Consider the following 13,906-nt stretch of genomic DNA (forward strand, 5'->3'; position numbering starts at 1 on the left):
TAAATATGTTTTAATGATCGTTCTTGTTGGTTTAAAGATGTGTAATGTTTGTTCACTTTTTACAATCTTAGAAAGAGACATTTTGTTGTTTACTCTACACCGGAGGTTGATATTTTAAATTTTAAAATACACTATCGTACCATCAATATTGTTTCCCAACTATTTGATTTACGAATGCAATGGGTATATAATATAGTTTAACTTATAAAGTACCATTCAATGCGTGTGTACGTTCTGTGTGGGACAATTAATGCTGACTGTGCTTTGTTACGTAAAGCCTTTGGATGATTCAGATTTTGTTTACGCTAGTAAAAAGTCATTGCAGGAGTTTCTGTAGTTTCTTATACGTTTTTATACGCTTAAAAATGATCGCACATGCGTACATGCATTATTTCAAATCATAATTTACGCTAATATGCACCTTATCTGGAGCCCTGATGTAGAGCTACAAATAACTTGTACATATATTTCACTTATATGCAGCATGCGTCAAAAGTAACTGACAACTTCTCTACATCAATCAAAAGTGGAGGATTTTAGAATATATTATATACTGTATTTTCCCGAATAAACGCCCCTGGGGGCGTTACATTTTCCAAAGAGGTAAAAAAATAAAAAATGAGAATTTTTACAAAACTTAAAAACATCATTCAAACTAACTGTAAAGTGTTTCTGTGTTGTTTAATCCCACCAAAACGTAATTATTTGGCATCCAGTTTAATGCAGTGTGTCTTTTATGCATTTAAATACGGTACCTCATGTATTCCATGTCTGGCTTTTTGACACGCTCGAGACATTACACATTACGTCATGACCCAAACAGCTGTGTACTCCGATAACATTTTCCTTAGTTATGCGGGTAGCTAACAGCGCAATACACAATGTCAATGGTCTGACACGCTGCTGTGCCTGCTTTTAAATTAAAAGTTCTTAAAACTGCCGAAGAAAAGGTTAAACACTTTGTTTGTTTAAAGTCGGCAGGAAGCGTGTGTGCGAGTGGTGTGAAAACAAATCAAAAATGTATTTACCATTTAATTTTCTGTTTGATGATTGGATACGTACCGTACTTAGTACAAATGTTTTGGACTTACAGTACATGGACTGTTTAAGTGTGTTTAATTCTTAATAATATACTGGATACTTAGTACTGTAAAAAACTTATTATGTGGACTTATAAAAATGAGGTAGGTGATTTTTTTCCCATTCTTGTTGACTTTTTTCCCCTCCAAAATGGGTGGGGGGGGGGCGTTAATTAGAGGGGGGGCCTTAATTCGGGAAAATACGGTATATTATATATTGCCAAGCAGTAGAAACCTATCGCCTCCGTATTAGAATTCTAGTGCCCTTCCCATTAAACCTACTAGGTTAAGATTAGGTTGACAAAATCTGTCATTAAAAACTCAGCTCTAGGTGCATTACTAAGGGAAAGTGAGTTGGCATTTTTTTTCATAGCCAGTGCATAGACTTCTGCAAGACACTAAATAATGAAGATTGGCAGGTCAAAATTTACAGAAGGTCTTTGGAACTCAAAGAAATGTATGTGTATTATGTTGAAATTTCAATGAATCGATAGAATGACCCCCCAGGTCTTTTTAACTTTCTTCATACTTCATAGAAAAATAATTGTACATATACTGTGATTTATTTCGAATTTCTACATACCAACTTTCATTTTCCAATAAAATGAAATAGTTTCTGTGCTTTTTAAAAGAAATTAAAATGTTCACTTTCCATAGTATTGGACCTTTAAGTAAACAGTTATTATTATACCAGATTTATATAGCGCCCTTTTCATGATAAACACGTTCAAAGGCACTTTACATATAGCAAACGCAGCCACCCAGGGCGCAAAATTCATCCTCTACTAGTACAGACACAGAGCGATCTGACCAGAGGGACAGAGTGAGATACAGCCCCCAGAACAGATGGAAAGAAATCATTTTAGATACAGGCCTGTCCGGCTAACTTAGCCTAGCTCTTTGCAAATAGACAGTCTGGTTCTTTAACGTGCCCGGTGTATAGCACCAATACAAAGGAAGCCTTCATTCCTGGGAAGAACCAGTACAGGCCTCTTAGTTAGGTGGGAGACACTCAAGAGCATCTCAGAAATTTCCAGTGCCTGGACCAGGATTCGAACCCCGGACCTCTGGATTGACTGTCAAGTGTGTTAATACTAGACCACTGGCCCACCAGTTATTCCGGTATATGACATAAACAAATTTTCCAAGAGACCAATTTATCCCAACATGCAAAAGAAGTCGAAGCTAAGACAGTGTTTTCGATATTTAATTGGGAGAGTCTGGGGTGGTGGTGGGGGGAGGGGGAGGAGGAAGGGTTAGAAAGGAGAATTTTGGGACTTATTTTGACATTCATAGACAATAAAACTTTAATTTAAATTTAAATGATGTAATTATTAAAAACAGGGGCTATATTCTATATATTTTATTTCTTTACACCTGTCAATGTAAGTGCATACTTGTTATATAACAGAAATGGAATGAACCACTAGAGAATAATTTTACAGGTATTTCCAGACATGGGAAAGTATCAGTTCTACAGACACAATGTAGTGCCTGTTTCATCTCTTTAAACTGAATAGTATGTTAATCAAACGCCATAGCCAGTCTTAAACAAACAAGAGCTGTCGGAGGACAGCAACGCTCGACTATTCAACAGCCTTGTCAATTGAATGAATACAAGTCGAAAAAGGGGCATAATTTTGTAAAAAAAAAATGGAAAGTGTGTGATCTTTCAATCCTTTCCCGTAAGTGGATACTGAAATACCAGCTTACATACAAAAACTTAACCGAAAACTGCTAAGTCGAAAAAGGGGCATAATTTTGAATAAATGCAAAGTAGAGTTATGGGACCTACACAGTGCATGTCAGATAATGACAGTGAACAAGTGTGTGAAGTTTCAATCTAGTCCCATTAGTAGGTACTGAGATACCAGCTTACATACAAAAACTTAACAAAAAACTGCTAAGTCAGAAAAAGGGGCATAATTTTGAATAAATGCAAAGTAGAGTTATGGGACCTACACAGTGCACGTCAGATCATGACAGTGAACAAGTGTGTGAAGTTTCAATCCATTCCAATCAGTGGGTACTGAGATACCAGCTTACATACAAAACCTTAACCAAGAATTTCTAAGTCGAAAAAGGGGCATGATTTTGAAAAAAAAGCAAACTAGAGTTATGGAACCTGTGCAATGTAGGTCAGTTTATCACAGTGAATAAGTGTGTAACGTTTCAATCCATTCCCACAAGTGGATACTGAGATACCAGCTTACATACAAAACCTTAACCAAGAATTTCTAAGTCGAAAAAGGGGCATAATTTTGTGAAGAAGCAAAATAGAGTTATGGAACCTGTGCAATGTAGGTCAGTTTATCACAGTGAATAAGTGTGTGAAGTTTCAATCCATTCCCACAAGTGGTTACTGAGATACCAGCTTACATACAAAACCTTAACCAAGAATTTCTAAGTTGAAAAAGGGGCATAATTTTGTAAAAAAGCAAACTAGAGTTATGGAACCTGTGCAATGTATGTCAGTTTATCACAGTGAATAAGTGTGTAAAGTTTCAATCCATTCCCACAAGTGGATACTGAGATACCAGCTTACATACAAAACCTTAACCAAGAATTTCTAAGTCGAAAAAGGGGCATAATTTTGTGAAGTAGCAAAATAGAGTAATGGAACCTGTGCAATGTAGTTCAGTTTATCACAGTGAATAAGTGTGTGAAGTTTCAATCCATTCCCACAAGTGGTTACTGAGATACCAGCTTACATACAAAACCTTAACCAAATCGGGACGCGGACACCGACGCGGACGCATGGGTGAGTCCAATAGCTCTACTATTCTTTCAATGGTCGAGCTAAAAACTATATCACAGTCAATACCCGACTTTACAGAAAATTAAAACATTTACAAACATATTCAACTGGTAACCCTTTGGGCTGGTCTAATTACCACCCCTCTCTCCCAGAACAACTACTTAAATCAAATCTGCCTAAATCCTTCCTTTCAAAGAAAAACCCCAAGCCTTTTAGCAGACAATAAATTTAATTTCTCCATCATTCTTTTTCAGAAAAAGCCCTGAGCAATATGTTACCTTGACTGTTGCACTAAAATTTAAGGTGTCAAAAGGCTTTTGCCATTTTCATGGCTTTTTTTATTTGAATATCTCTTTAACATCAAAAAAAAAAAAAAAAAGATGTTGCATGGAATATTAATCAAATCAATGGTAACATATTGTATGAAAATTCTATGGAAATAAATAAGTTTTGTGCATCCAAAAACATTAATCCAGTGAAACTGCATAGGAAAACCTTTGTCCAGCAGGACATCTGGATAGTTTATCCTCATGCTGTAGAATCAGAAATTTCCACAGTGGGGGGGGGGGGGGGGGGGGGGTATTTTAGCTGCAGGTGGAGAATGAGTCTCCAATAAGTCAAAATTGAGAGTAAATTAGCCATGCCCTATGTTTGACCAAACAAATTTCTGAGTATAATATGCATCGGGCAATTAGGAAGAGGCCCATGTGAAATTCATACTTTATAACTGCTTATTTGGAAAAAGAACATTTTTTAAACTGAGAATTGTCCTTCTGAATAAGAAGTCTGTAACAGAGGAAGAAATTTGTTGGTATCCTAATCCTAAATCAGCTGATTACTTCCTTATTTTGTGAAATATAAATGTTCCGAAATTTTTATATATTTTTTCTTCCATTAAGGGAAGTTTTTCTGCCACATTTGGGGAAATATAACCTTGTTTTCAGTTGGGAAGTGGCCCAATGAGCAATATGTACATATGAAATGCTGTCTGTAAACTGACTAGATAAAACCAACAAAAAAGAATTTTCTGCAACATTATTGTTTAAAATGACTGGTTTTTTTTTTTTTATAAAAAGTAGACCTATTAAAGAGTTTTCACATTATCAATAATGGAACCTTTAAACACTTTTCTGAAGAATATTTTTTTCTTCAAACCAGTCTCACTCCAGTTCATAACCTTCTCATGTTTATAAAACAACAGGATGACATTATCAAGTTAACCTATCTTCACAAGCTGTTTCATTCATAGATTTTCTTTTTCTCATGCCTGTGGGAAAAAAATTATAAGAGAAGAATGACATGCATACTGCTATTATTCATTTGAAAAATGCTGCTGACAGACATGGGGCAAGCCATTAAACAGCTTCTTAGACCCTTCTGGGAGCTATTAAATGTTCATGTAATCATGGTGTTAAACTTTTAAGAAAGTTGTGAAGGTGGTATAGACAGGGATAAAAATTCCTAAATGTATTACATTTGAAAGTAATACTGATTTAATGAGGAAGTGGTTAATTCAGATCTTAAACAATTTTAGTAAAAATGTGGGAGGTATTTATTAAAAGGTCTTTAAAATGTTATATTTTCTGCAAACTTTGTGTACTGCTGAAAAAGTTTTACATTTACTGAAGTTTTGGTTATCATAATTATTAGGTAGTGGAGATGTCAGGTAAGTCATAATTGCAGAAGAAAAATGGTATTTGTCTGCAAACTTGCCCAATTTTCAACTTAAAAAATAGCTTAAGCTGGTCTCCAAGGCTGAATACACCCTAAAATGCAGACCCCTCCATCATTACAGACCCACCCCCTGGACTTTCATCCCAACAGGAACTTATTCTAAATCTGTTTTATTTCAAATAAATATTACAAAATTTCTACTCAATACATATAATTATTATCTAACTGATAATCAAAAGGATCATTTAAGAACTGAAATATTTTGTCCTTGTTCATGCGAAATGGAACAACAGAATAGGATTGGCAAATCCGTGAATCCTGTTAGCGATTCATGTTTAATTTGCTGATCCTATTCTGCCATTCATTTGGCATGAACACCGAAAAAAAAGTTTGATTTCTCATATTTACATTATATTTCCTAAAATTTTCATTTGTAAACAAGATTAAATTATAAATTGCACACATTTTGTTGCATTTAACATTAAAATCAGCTTCCCCCCTCCCCATTATATATATGTACACCTGATGGAACAATTGCGACGTCATCTAAGAAACTTTCTCCCTGACTATACGCGGACGTCGTCAAAACAGCGGCTTGTTATCACTAAGCAGTGTTGATGTAACTTTCGCACCTTTACTTTTGCTGTTCATACAAAATGAACGTTATAATTTTCAATGGGAAAGAATAGGGCGAATGTAAATATTAAAACTCAGTTGTTTAAACCAAAAGAATAACAAGAAGGCCATGAAGGTCCTAGATTGCTCGCCTGAGTTTTACATATTGCTTGAACGATTTTGGTAGGGGTGTTTGGGCATGGAAAATATCTGTGAAATTAGTTTGAAATGGCTGGTAATTTCTGACAAGAAGATCTTTTAAGTTTCCACTAAATGCACATAGGAAATACTAATATATACATGTATAAACAAGAGCTGTCTGTTGATAGCAACGCTCCACTGTTCAACAGCCTATTTGACTTGAATGAAAAGGGCATAATTTTGTTAAAATGCAAAACTGAAATATGGAACCTGTACAATGCATATAAGCTCACCACAGAGGATATGTGTATTAAGTTTCAATCCATTCCAATTAGTGGGTACTCAGATACCAGCTAACATACAAAAACTTAACCAAATATTGCTTAGTTGAAAAAGGGGCACCATTCTGTAAAAATGCAAAGCATACAACCTGTGCACTGCATGTCAGATCATCACAGTGAACAAGTATGTGAAGTTCCAATCCATTCCCATTAATAGGTACTGAGATATCAGCTACTGATGTTCCGATTGTCGACGACAATCGATTGTCGATCATTTAATAAGCCAAAGTCGCCGACATCGATTATGAATTTGCATAATCGATTATTTGACACTTAAGCTAGTTTTAAGCCTATTCGGGAGTTACGCGTCTTTTTGGAGGCATTTCCTCTTTAGGTTCATTTCTTTTCCACTCTTCAAAACAGAGCATAGGCCTACTGCATTCGATCAAAATAATAATGCAATCAAAACTATATTCAACTATCCAGGGAAGACTATACCACCAGTGTGGAAGTAGTTTGGATTCTACAAAGGTACGTGAAGGTGCGGTAGTGAAAGACAATTTAAACAAGAGGGCCAAGATGGCCCTAGGTCGCTCACCTGAGAAACACACCATAACACACCATAACAGTGTAAACATGTTTGACCTAATGATTTCATGGAAAAAATATTCTGACCAATTATCATTAAAACTGGAGCAAAAAATCTTGAGTATAAACAAGTATTTTCTTTGATCTGACCTAGTGACCTAGTTTTTGACCCCAGATGACCCATATTCAAACTTGACCTAGATTTCATCAAGGCAACCATTCTGAATAAATATTATGAAATCCAGTAAAAAATGCAGCCCCTATTGCATACACAAGGTTTTTCCATTATTTAACCTAGTGACCTAGTTTTTAAACCCAGCTTATCCATATTCAAACTTGACCCAAATTTTATCAAGGCTATCATTCTGACAAAATTTCATGAAGATCAGTTGAAAAATACAGCCTCTATCACATACACAAGGTGTTTCTTTGATTTGACCTAGTGACCTACTTTCTGATCCCAGATGACCAATAATCAAACTCAACATAGATTTATCAAGGCAATCATTTTGACCAAATTTCATGAAGATCAAGTTGAAAAATACAGCCTCTCAGCGTACTCAAGTTTTTCTTTGATTTGACCTAGTGACCTAATGTTTGATCCCAGATGACCCATATTCAAACTTGACCTAGATTTTATCAAGGCTATATTCAGACATAATTTCATGAAGATTTATTGAAAAATACACCTCTATTGCATACACAAAAGTTTTTCTTTGATTTGACCTAGTGACCTAAGTTTTTGACCCAGATGACCCATATTCAAATTGACTAATATTTTATCAATGCAATCATTCTGACCAAATTTCATGAAGATCAATTGAAAAATACAGCATCTATCGCATACATAAGGTTTTTCTTTCATTTGACCTAGTGACCTACTTTTTGATCCAAAATGACCCATTTTCTATCTCGGCCTTGATTTCATTAAAGTTATTATTTTGACTTAATTTCGGGAAGATCAATCGAAAAATACAGCCTCTATCGCATAAAGCATTTTCTTTGATTTGACTTAGTGACCTAGTTTTTGACCCCAGATGACCCATTTTCGAACTCGACCTAGATTTTATCAAGTTTATCATTCTGACCAAAATTCATGAAGATTAATTGAAAAATACAGCCTCTATCGCATACACAAGGTTTTTCTTTCATTTGACCTAGTGACCTAGTTTTTGATCCCAGATGACCCATTTTCAAACTTGGCCTAGATTTCATCAAGGTTATCATTCTGACCAAAATCCATGAAGATTAACTGAAAAATACAGCCTCTATTGCATACACAAGGTTTTTCTTTGATTTGACCTAGTGACCTAGTTTTTGAACCCAGATGACCCATTTTGGAACTCAGCCTAGATTTCATCAAGGATATCGTTCTGACCAAATATCATGAAGATCAGTTGAAAAATACAGCCTCTATCGCATACACAAGCCAAATGTTGACAGACGACAGATGACAGACAGACAAACAGACAGACAGACGACAGACGCCGGACATCGAGCGATCAGAAAAACTCACCTGAGCTGCTCAGGTGCGCTAAAAACACGTGACCAAGTTTCGAACAAGACCTAGATATCATCAAGGTGAACATTCTGACTTACTTTCATGAAGATCCATTGAAAGGTATGGCCTCTAGAGAGGTCACAAGGTTTTTCTATTTTTAGACCTACTGACCTAGTTTTTGACCGCAGTTGAACCAGTTTCGAACTTGACCTAGATATCATCAAGATAAAAATTCTGACCAATTTTCATACAGATCCCATGAAAAATATGGCCTATAGAGAGATCACAAGGTTTTTTTGTTATTTGACCTACTGACCTAGTTACTGATGGCATGTAACCCAGTTTCGAACCTGACCTAGATATCATCAAGGTGAACATTCTGACCAATTTTCATGAAGATCCATTGAAAAGTATGGCCTCTAGAGAGGTCACAAGGTTTTTCTATTTTTAGACCTACTGACCTAGTTTTTGACCGCAGTTGACCCAGTTTAAAACTTGACCTTGATATCATCAAGGTGAACATTCTGACCAACTTTCATACAGATCCCATGAAAAATATGGCCTCTAGAGAGGTCACAAGGTTTTTTTATTATTTGACCTACTGACCTAGTTTTTGACGGCACGTGACCCAGTTTTGAACTTGACCTAGATATCATCAAGGTTAACATTCTGAATTACTTTCATGAAGATCCATTGAAAAGTATGGCCTCTAGAGAGGTCACAAGGTTTTTCTATTTTTAGACCTACTGACCTAGTTTTTGATCGCAGTTGACCCAGTTTCGAACCTGACCTAGATATCATCAAGATAAACATTCTGACCAACTTTCATAAAGATCCCATGAAAAATGTGACCTCTAGAGTGGTCACAAGCAAAAGTTTACGCACGCACGCACGGACGCACGACGAACGCTGCGTGATCACAAAAGCTCACATTGTCACTTTGCGACATGTGAGCTAAAAATGGGGATTGTTGTTTGCGGATTATGCCGTAAAGACTGCAAATAACGGTACCCCTCCCACGTTCGTAATGTAGGTTGATTTACTTCATAGTTTCAATCAGCATTGTGCTTCTAGATATATGCAGCTGTTGGTGTGTGATTTTATAAACAAGAAATAGTTATAAATAGAAAATTAGAGAATTAGAAATAAAAAAATTGGAGGGCTTGAAGTTTGCACCAATAATAAAATGTACAAATAGGGACAAAAATAGCATTTTATAGAGGGGTTTAAGGTCTGACAGCATGGTCAGTTTCTCAGGGAGTCCCGATAGTCCCACAGACGTTTTGGTGCAAATCATATAAAAATTATACCTCAATAAATAAAAGATACTTTTTAATTAGCCAATTTGATATGTGCATACAAGGGCTAAATCTTCACACACAAATTATATTACTCCTGCTAAATATATGCTAATACAGTTTGTCAAGTGAGCTAATGTTTAATACGTAACAGAAGGTTCAGTGTTGCAGTCAGATTATTTTCCGATTAATCGCTCGAAAGGCCTTCCGATTATATCCGATTAATCAGTTATCATAATGCTGTCCGATTATCATCACTAATATCAGCTAACATACAAAATAGTTATGGAACATGTGCAATGTTAGTCAGTTCATCACAGTGAATAAGTGTGTGAAGTTTCAATCCATTTCCAAAAGTGGATATTGAGATACCAGCTTACATAAAAAACTTAAGCAAATCGGGACGCCGACCCTAAGGCAGATGTGGACAAATGGGGAAGTCCACTAGCTCTACCTATTCTTCTAACAGTCAATCTAAAAAGTGACTATCCCCTCTGCAGCCATGTTTTGACAAACTGGAATAATTTGAACAAACTTGGTACTGGTCTTCTGTGATTATCTAAACTAGAATTCATACAGACAAACATTCTGACCATGTTTAATGTAAATCAGAAAGATCATTTACCAAGTTTTTCAATGATCTGACCTAGTTACCTAGTTTTAGAGATGACCAAGATTTCATAGAGACAAACGTTTCGACAGTTTTGTGTGAATGAGGTAGAAAATGAGGCCTCTTGAGTGTCTTAAGGGTTTTTTAATTATTTGACTTAGTGACCCAGATGACCAAGAAGCAAACTATTGAGGGTAACATTCTGACCAAGTTTCATAAAGAGTCGGCTGAAATTGCAGCTTCTACAGCTTTTAACAGTCAAAGTGTTGATGCCCAATGACGTGCATAGGACAACCATAGACACAGGGCGATCACAATATTATTGAATGTTCGTAGTATTTCAACAACCAAATGAGACCTGTAACAATCAAACACTGACAGTCTTAGTATTTTTCTAACGCGTTGTGTATGTACCATAAGGACATTTTTGAAAATATACTGTCTATTAAATATCACCAGCCTCCCTACCGGACTACACTTAAAAGCAGAGGAAAAACTCCTTAGACTATTCAAATATCTATTAAATTATTTCCCTAAAAAGTTGCTTCTCAAAACGCTTAGATGAAGAGCCACACTTGGCTATGAAGGAAAAAAGATAATCTAGCCATGAAGCCATATAAAGTAAAATATTACAGGAAAAAAGTAATTCTGAGGCAACCTTATTCAGGATGATATCATTGACAAGGATCTTAACATATAATTAATCTATCTTCAAGTGATTATAACCTCAAGGTCATCTTGAATTAAGTTTTAACACTTGACTTTTTGATGATCCTGCTTGAACTGTAGTACTATTCAAGGAAAAATCCTATTTGGACTCAAGGGCTTTTAGTAAGATATGTGTTTCTGGTCATATCATATATTCAGTGTAATAGTAAACACAAAGGATGATCAAAAAGCTTTGACACCTATGGGAAGTTTGTGGTCTGACAGCTATTGGAAGTTTGTGGTCCGACACCTATGGGAACTTTGTGGTCTAACATCCATACAAAGTATGAACTTTTCGCTCTAACAATCATGAGAACTTTGTGGTCTGACACCCATAGGAAGTTTTTGGTCTGACACCTATGAGAACTTTGTGGTCTTACACCAATAGGAACTGCACTGAAACCAAACATCATGTCAGACATCACTTTAATGCATAGTAATTGACTAATTATAAATATACAAATAAAGTTCAGTTTTGACAAAGATTCTATAAGGTCAATACAAAACACTTCTGGAAGAAAAATTTTACCACTTGCATGCAAATAAGACTCATTTCCTATGAGATGCAAATGTGTTACTCTGCAATTTCTCATGTGGTAAAAAATAATATACAGCAACAGAAAACAAAGCAATCTTCACTTTTTTCCAGATCATTTAACATTCTATAAAGCAATAACAAACTGTTAATTCAGAAACAAGAACCAACTTTTTTTGCCCTATTTGCAAGTGTCTGTATTTCATTTGTCATTTAATTAACCAATGAAACTGAATTTTTGTTTTGACAAAAAACATCCTCATACATTCATTGATACACAGTTTTTAAGAGAGGAAGAATAAGAATTTACTTGTATTTTGTTTCTAGTACTGAGAAGCTGCTTTCAGGACGTATCAGTTGCATATGCCAGTCTGCTACCTAATGATTCTCTTCTGGGCAGGGTACAGTAAATTTGTTAATTCCACAAAATTGTGTTGATACCAGTGCAAAATCAAAGCCTTGAGATGTCTGGTGGTTGCGGGTTTTGCTAGAATTATTTTCATTTAAAATGCAAATCTATAAATATATATGTATAAGAAACAAATACTAATGTGCCTCATATCTAAGATAAACTCTGCCTTACATGAATGATGTAACCATGGGCTGGAATACCTAATCATTGACAGATCTTATATAATCTAAATGGCCAGTGTGAATGGATAGAGGAAGAATAAGAACTACTTGATCATTGATAATTCATCCGCATTGTTCTTGAATGGGACTACTTTGTGTAGCACATGAACATTCTTCCTTTGGATGTGATTTGGAATCAAATAAAGATACTACATGATTGTCAGAAATACACTTAACTTTGGTACCGGGATAAACCCACAACCAAAAATCACAAAAATACAATTTTCTGTAATGTCAGGAAAGTGTAAAGCAAATGTATTGCATATACTTAGCACTTCATCATGTGCCGACTCTGGGTATTTATGATAAAGCGAGTAAAACTCTGATTTCCGAACACTAAATTTGGAAATAAAGAAGGCCAAAAATGCACACCTTGCGCAACCTGTACCTTAATATCTGCAAATGACTGACCTAAAACATATTATGTATATTTTTTAAGTGTGTGACCTGGCCCCGTGTTCACAAAACATTTTTCGATCTCAGCTGAGTTTGAGTTGGAAATTTTAATATCAGTTTTACTAAAACTTCATGGTTAAATTCCAAATGAGACTGACCATCAGTACTAAATAGTCACTTGAAAATAGTTATTAACTTCAAATCTAATTTTAAACATGCTGTTTAGATATAAATGACAAATGAAGTTTCGTTATCAAACTCAGCTGAGACTGAAAATGTTTTGTGAACACGGGGCCAGACGAAGATTATGATGGTAAAAAAAGTGTCTCATAACCCGTTTACTTTTTTTCGAAAATTTGAACTGAATCTAGATGGATGAATGACTGCATGCTTCCATTTCGTGTGACTTCTGTTACTTAAGGTAAGATTTTCAACCCGACTGTCTACACGGAGCTAGGAAAATCGATTCAAGCATTCATTTTACATAACAGTTACTTGTCCACACGAATCTTTAGTTCTAAAAACATTATAAATGATCAATTGAATATAAATGCCTTAATACACACATCTACCTATTTTAATAAAAAAACATACCCAGGCCACAATACAAAACTGGCCGCTGCCACTTAAATATGAAGTTGGTAAGTTGCAGTCGGTAGTCGCACCATTCCATTTGAGTTAATCAAAGTAGGCAAAAACCTAAAAGGCAGGTTTATATCTAAAAGAAAGGCAAACAGAGATGCCTGAATACAAGAATTAAAGAAGACAGAAAAGGAAAGAAATTGAAGTATAGGGTTGTTACTGTCTATTTTTATGCAAGATGTATGCATGCTAAACTGAGAGTTCATATCTATATTGTTAATACAAATTATGTGAAACAATACAGGCAAACAGAAATAAGCAAAAGAAATAATATTTTTCAAAATATTTCATCTAATAATTTTTTTTTTTTTTTTGTAAAAATAAGTCTAAATCCAAGTATCTTATCTAAATGTCTCAGAAAAAAAAACAAGGAGAGCCATGATTGTTATGTTTTGTTCTGTTTTATATGATGTACCACAGTGAACCATATTGTAAATTGGCTCTGTC

At 35.2% G+C, this 13,906-nt stretch overlaps 1 protein-coding gene across 2 annotated transcripts in view; it reads right to left on the reverse strand.

The window, feature by feature from the left end:
- The window catches only part of LOC123525440 (tRNA dimethylallyltransferase-like), a 48,899-nt gene that overhangs the window by 21,532 nt on the left and 13,461 nt on the right, over window positions 1–13,906 (reverse strand). The window lies entirely within an intron of this gene.

The sequence above is a fragment of the Mercenaria mercenaria genome, chromosome 3, assembly GCF_021730395.1.
Source record: "Mercenaria mercenaria strain notata chromosome 3, MADL_Memer_1, whole genome shotgun sequence".
Classification (NCBI taxonomy): Eukaryota; Metazoa; Mollusca; class Bivalvia; order Venerida; family Veneridae; genus Mercenaria; species Mercenaria mercenaria.